At 41.8% G+C, this 9317-nt stretch overlaps 1 pseudogene; it reads right to left on the bottom strand.

Moving 5' to 3' along the window:
- Window positions 1-56: 56 nt before the first annotated feature.
- On the bottom strand, window positions 57-8585 carry LOC108681265 (annotated as a pseudogene).
- Window positions 8586-9317: the final 732 nt, after the last annotated feature.

Genomic DNA, 9317 nt, shown 5'->3' with positions numbered 1-9317 from the left:
ACAACACCTTATTTTAAATCCTTCAATTTATATTCCTGTGTTTTCAACTCTTCTATTTACCTAACCCATATCAGCACCCTCACCTTCAGCGACTTCTCCTTGTGATTCTCCTGCACCAGTCCCCCCACGACGGTGTGTACGACACGGTGCGACTTGTCCTCGATGAGAGGCTCTATGATTTCCTGCAAGGGCTCCGCTATCTTCACCGCCATCGTTGACCCTGTAGATGCAGGATGGAATGGAGCTTTTAACCAAATAAAAATAGTACATAGGTAACTTTCGGTTAGTACACTCCTGAACTCGAGTGTTTCCTAACCGGAACACACGTTTCGTGCTAAAATTTTATCCTCCAATTCGATCGTAGGGCCTCATTTTTAGAATAAACACGACAGGCAGCCAATATCGTTTCCCGATTGTCTCGGATGCACTTCACCGCCATCAACACTACTCGCCAAAATATCACTGATTCTAATAGCCAAAATGCATTCATTCAAACCGACTGCAATACAATTGACCTAAGTTGCAGTGGAAACTGCAACTAAATTGACCGCAGTTGCTGCATAGTAAGGGTGGTACAAGGTTGGTGGTACTCACCATGGTTAACAGCCTGGTTGCTCCTGAAATGTTCACTGGCGATGGCATATGGTAGCGCTGCAGGTACCACATCCTCGAAATACATGTCCTTGATGAGCTCGGGGTGTTCCTCGTGCATCTCGTCCAAGATCGCGTAGGCTCCCTGCGCAAAGTAGGCAGTTTCACTTTATTTAGTCAGATAGATAACTTTCGTTCGGTCAACATATTCAATCGAAAAAAAAATTTTTAACAAGATAATAACACAAAAACATATGCAAGCAGACATATTCAAACAATCATCCATATTAACACTTTGACTCCGATTGCTTCATCTTGTACCATTATTTCATTTTTTGTACTGTTTTTAAACATGGTTGCCAGACGGTCATTTTTTCCGGACAAATTCCGTGATTTAGTTTTTCACAATTGCGTTGGCCGGCTAAAATTTATGATAGGGGTACTTCAGAATTAAATTTTAAGTACTGCAAAAATAAAATAAAGAGAATTTTTATAGCGGAACCTACAAATAAACTAGTATATATTGAGTTATCGGCCTTTTTTGGCCATTTTTATTCTCGGATTTGGCCGATTTTAGGCAACCTGAATTATGTACCACTACGTCCTGGAGAAATATATTTTGTGGTACACATATGTACCACCTCGGAGTCAACGTGTTAAAAACCACCTTATTAAAAAAACATGGCCAATCAAACATATTCAATAAAACATATTCAAACCCACATTCGTCAACATATTCAGTCAAAAAAGATAACAGCAGAGAAATGAACAGGTTCAGTCAGGAGAAATACCTGCGTTCAAGGAACATATTCAGGCAGGTGTAGCCCATGGTTGAATTAATACAAGGTTGACCCACGGCGACGACGATTTTTTCGCCGTTCTGCGCATGTCTCGTGTGACGTCAACGTGGGCCAAAAATGTAAACAGTGGAGATCAACGCGTTGTTTTTGTGCCATATTTGAAATGATATTTTAAAAAATTGTCCCTAACATGAACACAAAACAGTATTTTGATTTAATCTCTACTCTCTAGGCATGCCATTAGCCTTACCTGCTGCCTTAGTAGCCTAGGTGCCAGTGTCACATCAAATACAAGGATCTGATTCTACTCACAGTCTCGCTGAAACATGTACAACATCGTAAATAAATTGAGAAGTATCAGATTAAAACTGACATAATTAATCAGAGATAATTAGACATTAACTCACTTGATATAAGCGGGATTCGTTGAGGTGAGAGCTTCATTTTTTATGGTCATCTTCTGAATGATCGGACAGGAACTCCTTGCCGATCACGGCCTCTCACTCTCAGCAAGTCGGCCCTGTTTGTTTGTTTCGAATTTATTCGTTTTACACGATGGAATTGCTCAATAAGCCCTATATACTTAGAGACAGACTAGCTGAAGCTACTGGGATTTTTATAACGATTTTGAGGAGGGCAATATTTTTTAAATTGATCTCAAAATCGGCACAAAAACAACGTCTTTCGCGACAGTATTTACATTTTGGGCCCACGGTGACGTCACAGTCGGAACAACAAACGACATCCGCAAAGAGCATCTGCGCGTGGGTCAACCTTGTATTAATTCAACCATGGGTGTAGCCACTTTGATTACAACGAACCGTTTCTGACCTTAAGGGCTTCCAACCCACGACCGCATTGAGAACGTCGAACCAACAGCTACCTCGAAGACGTAAAACCTACGAAAATCTACAAAATACAATTTACGACCATTATTATAACTTCAAAGTAGGGCTACCTTAGGAACGTAAAACCTACAGCAATCTAAAGAACGTCTAAACCGCTTTCAGACATGAATATTCGCTATTCTTTAAAAACTTGAATTTATTACCATCGTACAATATGCGAAGTGATGTACGAGCACGTAGTGTTTACCTGGACGTTGCGGTCGACGAGGTAGTTGGTATCGAAGTCGTCGTCGTCTTCGCCAAAGGGGTTGATGAGCGACTCAGCCACCTTCAGCCACCCCATGTAGAAGAAGAACTGCAGGATGGTGAACGTGGGCACATACATGTCCACGCTGTTGCCCTTCAAACCTGTGAAATTTAAAGAAACTCTACTAAGTACGGGCATCTTAAAGTAAAAAATCTAGGCATGGGCATCTTTAAATAGAAATACTTTCAAGTTTTCTACTACTCGAAGTTCAATCATATGTGGGACTTTGATTCTTCCTTGTCAAAACGTCCGAGTCACTATTCCTTGACCAATCGTGTAGCAAGAGGCTGAAATTCAAAGGGGGTTATTATGTAGGATTGGTCTTTCTCCCCAACTCCTATCCATTGACCTGTAAAGTGCCTGAGCATTTTAACGATTCAGCCACAGAAGATATAAAACTCGCGCTGACAAGCCTGCCTTACCTAACTCACCATCTCAGGAGCGAACGAGCCTCCTGTAGATAACGAGTATCATTGTTCCATCAGGTTTGTATTCAATATGAACATTCACACATACCAAGAAATCTATATATTGCATTAATCACTCAACATTTGAGTTCGTTCTCATTGTAACCAACGGCCTCCAGCGTCATGACTTCTATTTGCGTTTGGCAAACGAACCTTTGATTGTATGACGCGTTCGGGCTAGAATCGATTGAAGGGATAGTACAGAGATTTCATAAATACAACACATTATTGGTTCTCATGCCGAGGAGTTTATTCATGATCTAAAAGTTTTAGCTGAGATAATTTCCCAAGCTTTTGGCGAAGCATGATTTGCGGAGATATCTTTCGCGATCATTCAATTTCCCATTAAATTATTTTTGTAAATGGGTACCAATGTCGCATACAATGAATGTATCAAGAGTTTTTTCCGCCATTTCACTTAGTTTTTTTTTGTGAATGAGTAATTTAACGTAACAAGAGTTCACTCCGCAAACAATCAAATTAAGACCTCGATTTGTAGGCTTTTATCATAATAAATGATGTTTCGGTCCACAAACTCACCCCTACTCGGGTCCAGGAACTGCCTGCCCATGATGGTGCAGATGGCAAAGGTGTACACGGCAAGATCGAGTCACCACCTGCTGACGGAGGGCGTGTCAGAGCGAACCTTCTCATGGATCTATGAAGAGCCAATCATCTTGTTGCATCAAAATAAAACTGTATATTGAAATAAATATTCTGTAATAATATTAGGAGTTAAATTTAAAAAATACAACTCAGTACTCACTGCAGTGAGTGACAGAGAGCGCATTTTCTCGTCGACGAAAACGTGAAGTCACGGACGGACAGACAGACGGACGGACGGACGGACAGACGGATATGGCGAGCACAATAGCGCCTTTTTTCCATAAATGAAAAAATGCGCTAAAAATGATAGATTATTTTTAGTTCAAAATCATCATAATATTTTGTATAATTACATTATATTTGTCGCATAAATTAGAGTCTGTCCTATCTCCAGGAGCCCACAGACTTGCAAAGTCGATTTCTATAAGGTATTGTTTCACTCAGATTAATTAGAGGGTGATTGTCCAATGAGCGATGCACATTTGCTCTCGTATGGGTTATCGTGATCCAAATTGACGTGTTAGTTCTAAGTAAGTGTGTGAATATTTGGAAAATAGGATCCATTTATTTTTCTGATTGCATGTAGACCGATAAATCAACTCTTAATTGAGATAATAATTAGAATTTATCATCAATGTCATTTCATCTATGTGCTTGCAATTGGTACGCGCTAAAATTAAACTATGTAAAGTTCGTTCATCCAGTTATTGGGTTGACCGTAAATTTTGAACCTTGCTTCACGAAGTGTACTGCTCAAATAAAATATGTGGGTTAGGTATTTTCTATTTGAATTTGTTTCAATAATTGTCAACCAAACGGAATACTAGGCACTTGGCAATCAGAACACTAGTGACAGATATTTCACACTAACAACAAGTTAAATACTATTTTTCACATCGGGCGCGAAACCTGCAGTGACCGACGATGGCTGATATTAGGCATATAATTTTAACACGAGACACCTTTATAGGTGACAACGAGAGTTATTTATTATCTCATATTTTGCATAAGCGTGTGGTACGATGACTGCCAAATAGCTAACTGACTCCGACCGACTGCGCTCTATTCTCGTGCCACCTGAAAACCGCCCGTTGATTTATTCGACCGAGGAGGGAAAGTAGGATTTAAATTTGCAATATTGATCGCGAAATCGAGAGCAGATAACGACGAAGGGAGAGGTGAGCTCGGGTCAAGGGAAAGATATCCAGGCCGCACATGGAATTTGTGGCTTGTAGAGGAACCACAAACATTTATGCCATAATTTCTTTACGCTCATATTCTGCTGGCCTGTCCACTAGGTCGTGGCTCTACAATACGAGCACCAAACGCTAGGCTCGCAGCCCGTAACATTGATGCAATGCTGCCCACTCGAGCTTATAGAGGTTTAAGTGTACAGGTAATTCTTATATTATTTAGGAACCTCCGTAATAATGAGAAGCATTCGTGCTTGGATATACACGAGAAGCACGCCGACTCAGTCGTGCCACGTACCTGTGTGTATGCGAGCACCTGGTGCCTTGGTGTGCGTGCAATGCACAGGCATTTGGCTCGGGAAGTCGAGCTAAGTACACCTGATGGTACGCTGGTGGGGTCATGTCACGTACCTGCATGTACACGAGGGGTACGCTGATGGAATCGTAGGCGAGCAGGAGGAGGCAGTTCTTCCTGAAGTTGTTGATTTCGTCCATGATGGTCTTTTGGGCGAAATCGTCCCTGATCCTGCCCTGCTTCCTGGCCTTTGTCACAATGGCGCTGGCCCACAACAGAGGCAGCCAGTACTTTGAGTTTGTGTTCTTCGCGTTCAGGATCTCGAATATCATGAGCTCCTGTTCCGTCAGGAGACCTGGAGGAACGACTGAGGAATAGGATAAAGGGTCTTGATGTCATTGATGCTACAGACCGATGGTCTCAAGAGCTGATGTCAATGATGATGAAGACCAACAATCTCAAGTGCTGATGTCAATGATGGTACAGACCGATGGTCTCAACTGCTGCTGTCAATGATGGTACAGACCGATGGTCTCAAGTGCTGATGTCATTGATGCTACAGACCGATGGTCTCATGTGCTGATGTCAATGATGGTACCGACCGATGGTCTCAAGTGCTGATGTCATTGATGCTACAGACCGATGGTCTCAAGTGCTGATGTCATTGATGCTACAGACCGATGGTCTCAAGTGCTGATGCCAGTGATGGTACAGACCGATGGTCTCAAGTGCTGATGTCAGTGATGGTACAAATCGATGGTCTCAAGTGCTGATGTCAATGATGGTGCAGACCGATGGTATCAAGTGCTGATGTCAGTGATGGTACAGACCGATGGTCTCAAGTGCTGATGTCAATGACAGTGATAAATAAAACAGTGCCTCTGTTTTATTTATCTAGGACTTCTCTTCAGTAAAATGTTTTATGCAACTTTTTTGGTTTTAGCCTTTATTCTTAAACTGAGAAGAACTCCTCGAGATATTGTGAACTGATGTCAATGATGGTATAGACCGATGCTGACCAATGCTGACCATTGGTCTGTACCAATGATGGTACAGACCGTGTTGACTTTTGTGACGGCCTATTCCCTCACACACTTTTAACCCAAGAAACTGCAGTTGCATTACCGTCAGAGGACCACAAATCGGATATGCGTGATTGCGCTTTGCTTTTCTCTTCACTCTTGTTGCTTAGCTAACTTGGTGTGTTTGCTGCCTTTGGCATGGCTCTTCAAAGCTGATTTCCCCATATTTGATACATTGAAGTCTTTTTATAATGTACACATCGCCAAACCTTCATGCTTTGGATGGCGAGCAAGCCAGTCACGATAAGCTTCTATTCTTAACCACAAGTTCACAAGTCATGAAATTTACACTTTCCAGGCATGGTGATGTAGAAATTTCACGCTGAAGATTAAACGCTGCCACTGCAGATTAAAAAGTTGTCAAATGCAACTGCGCTCAGTGACCGAGCTCACGTCATTGGTTCTCCAATCAGAACGCATGAAAGAAGAGATTGTGCCAATCAGAACGCAGGAAACAAGAAACTGCACAAACACACGCAGTACAAAAAAACGCTTCATTTTTTCTTTGCAAATTCCATGACTTTCCATGACCTGAAATGAATTCAATGACTTTCCAGGCCTGGAAAATGAAAAATCAAATTCCATGACTTTCCAGGTTTTCCATGACCGGTACGAACCCTGAACAGACCGGTGGTCTCAAGTGCTGACAATGATGGTACAGACCGATGGTCTCAAGTGCTGACAATGATGGTACAGACCGATGGTCTCAAGTGCTGATGTCAAGGATGTACAGACCGATGGTCTCAAGTGCTGCTGTCATTGATGCTACAGACCGATGGTCTCAAGTGCTGAAGTCAATGATGGTGCAGACCGATGGTCTCAAGTGCTGATGTCACCGATGGTCTCAGTGCTGATGTCACTGATGGTACAGACCGATGGTCTCAAGTGCTGCTGTCATTGATGCTACAGACCGATGGTCTCAAGTGCTGATGTCATTGATGCTACAGACCGATAGTCTCAAGTGTAAAATACGTCATCAGTGCCTACTTATGAGATTAGTTTGATTAAATTGCAAGTTAATCAGGAATTAAACAGAAATAAAACTCCTAGGAAATTCACCAAATCAAGTAAAATCGATAAAGAGGTGTGAAATTCACGCAAAAAAACTCCCAAGAATCGAAAACAACTCAACATATACGTAATATAAAAACCTATCGACGTCTTCACTTTTTAGCAAGTCAGTTGACCTGGGAAGCAAAGTATGAATGATTGCAATATGTAGGCTGCGTCATACCATGTATTAAAACACATTTATCTTTGCTTTAATCGCCTCTCAGATTTGAGTTATCAGATATTTTAGAAGTATTTCATTCGAAAATATTTAACCAGCGAAAGTTCTTCCAAGTGCCTGCAAATCTTTAAAAGAGTTTCACAACGAACACACAGTATATAGTCTTAAGAACCATCTTATTGAATAAATTTATAAATTAGTATATTTTTGATGAACCAACGCGACTTCTAATGAATGGCCACCTTGAACAGCGTGTCTGGAACGGTCAATTAAGTGCTGATTTACGTAGCTGTAGCGTGTACACGTTATAGCGCAATGTAAAATGAAAATCTTATATTTCTTCAACACCATTGTCACAGGTTGTAAATTAACTACAAACTATGATATTGATATTGAGCTCTTTATATTAAGCTCTACCTGAGGATCGGGTTTCGTTGACTAAGGTAGTGAGGGATAAGTAAGACACATAAGTCCAGATAACGTATCTTGTATACGGGGTGGTAATACAGAGTTGCGATACAGAGGTATAAGTTACGGCATCGACCGTAAGGTCGGAGTACTCAAGCTACACGCTACATCGCGGAGTGCTCATCAGCTACTGGGGGCTTTGCTTAAGGTTGCTAGCCCTTTTATTACCTTCGCTTCCGCCCACTACTGAGGTCTTGATCGCGTGATCTATCACGTGTCTATCAGATGTTGACTCGTGGACTCAATAGCTAACTAGGTCTGTTGGTAAACACATTAGGACTTGTTTCCGCGACCTACTCTCGGACACCATAGCTAATCAAATTTTCATAAATCTAAACGGATTTTTTTTATTGTTAACCAGAGGTATATAGTTTTTGAAGAATATCACGACGACAAGATTTTGAGAGTTGATTATTTAGCAAGGCGGAAATTATTGCCTTACTCGAGGTGATAAGCGATAAGTCCAAGTTACTCTGAAGTACAGTCAAAGCAGCACTGCCCTCTAGACACCCTCAAGTCCCTTCCTCTACACTATAATACCCAAGTATTGCCCCAACAGTAGGGGACGTACCCATCTGAACGAGGTGCTGCATAGTGGGGAAGCGCTTCTTGACCCTGGGGCTGATGAGGCTCAAAGTGATCGTGAAGGAGAGCGCATGATCGTGCGCCGCATCACGCGCGCTGCCTCATCCTGCATTAGTGACACATTATTACTGTATTATTGTTATTATTATTATTGTTATTACTATTACTATTATTATTATTCTACGAAACATCTATCGTGGCGTCTGGTTCAAACGAACTTCTAGGTTTAGTGGGGCTGATGGGTCATTGTGAAGGGTTTTTGAATGCGGAGTGTTTCGTCTTTTTGGTGGTTGTTGTCGAGTGTTTGTCCATGCTGGTGAAGGTGTCGTAGGGGGTGATATTTATTAATGATTTGTGTATCTTCACTCTGTCACGTTTTAGGTAGTCAAAAACTTTCGAAGAGTCGGCGTCCTTCACCGAGAGCTTGAGTCCGCAATCTTTCTGAATTTATCGGCATTCCAAAGTTTAGGTGCGTCCATGTAAATTTCTACTATGTCTCTTGAGCTCCTAAATAGTTTGATTGTTTGATGGAGATCGGCTCGTCGAGTCCGGGTCCTGTGACTTATGATTCTGTAATTGTACTGTTCGTCGACGTTTTTCATTTTGCTAGGGACACGGTTTTCGTTAGGGGTGTAAAGGACTTTCTTATGGTCTAGTCCTTTGGGAACTTTGCTTTGCCATTCCATTACGCGCCAGCAATGCCGGATAAGAACGAACATTCCATGACGTACGGTTTCTAGGGAAGAAACTGACAAATATATATAAGAAAAATATCCAAGAAAGAAGGTAGGGTAACATGGGGCAGCGAGCCCACTGCGGGTCATGGGCCCATAGCGGGTTTCTC

Source organism: Hyalella azteca, unplaced genomic scaffold (genome assembly GCF_000764305.2).
Source record: "Hyalella azteca isolate HAZT.00-mixed unplaced genomic scaffold, Hazt_2.0.2 contig3849, whole genome shotgun sequence".
NCBI lineage: Eukaryota > Metazoa > Arthropoda > Malacostraca > Amphipoda > Hyalellidae > Hyalella > Hyalella azteca.
The sequence above is the reverse complement of the archived record's forward strand: the minus strand, read 5'-3'. Positions and strand labels throughout refer to the sequence as shown.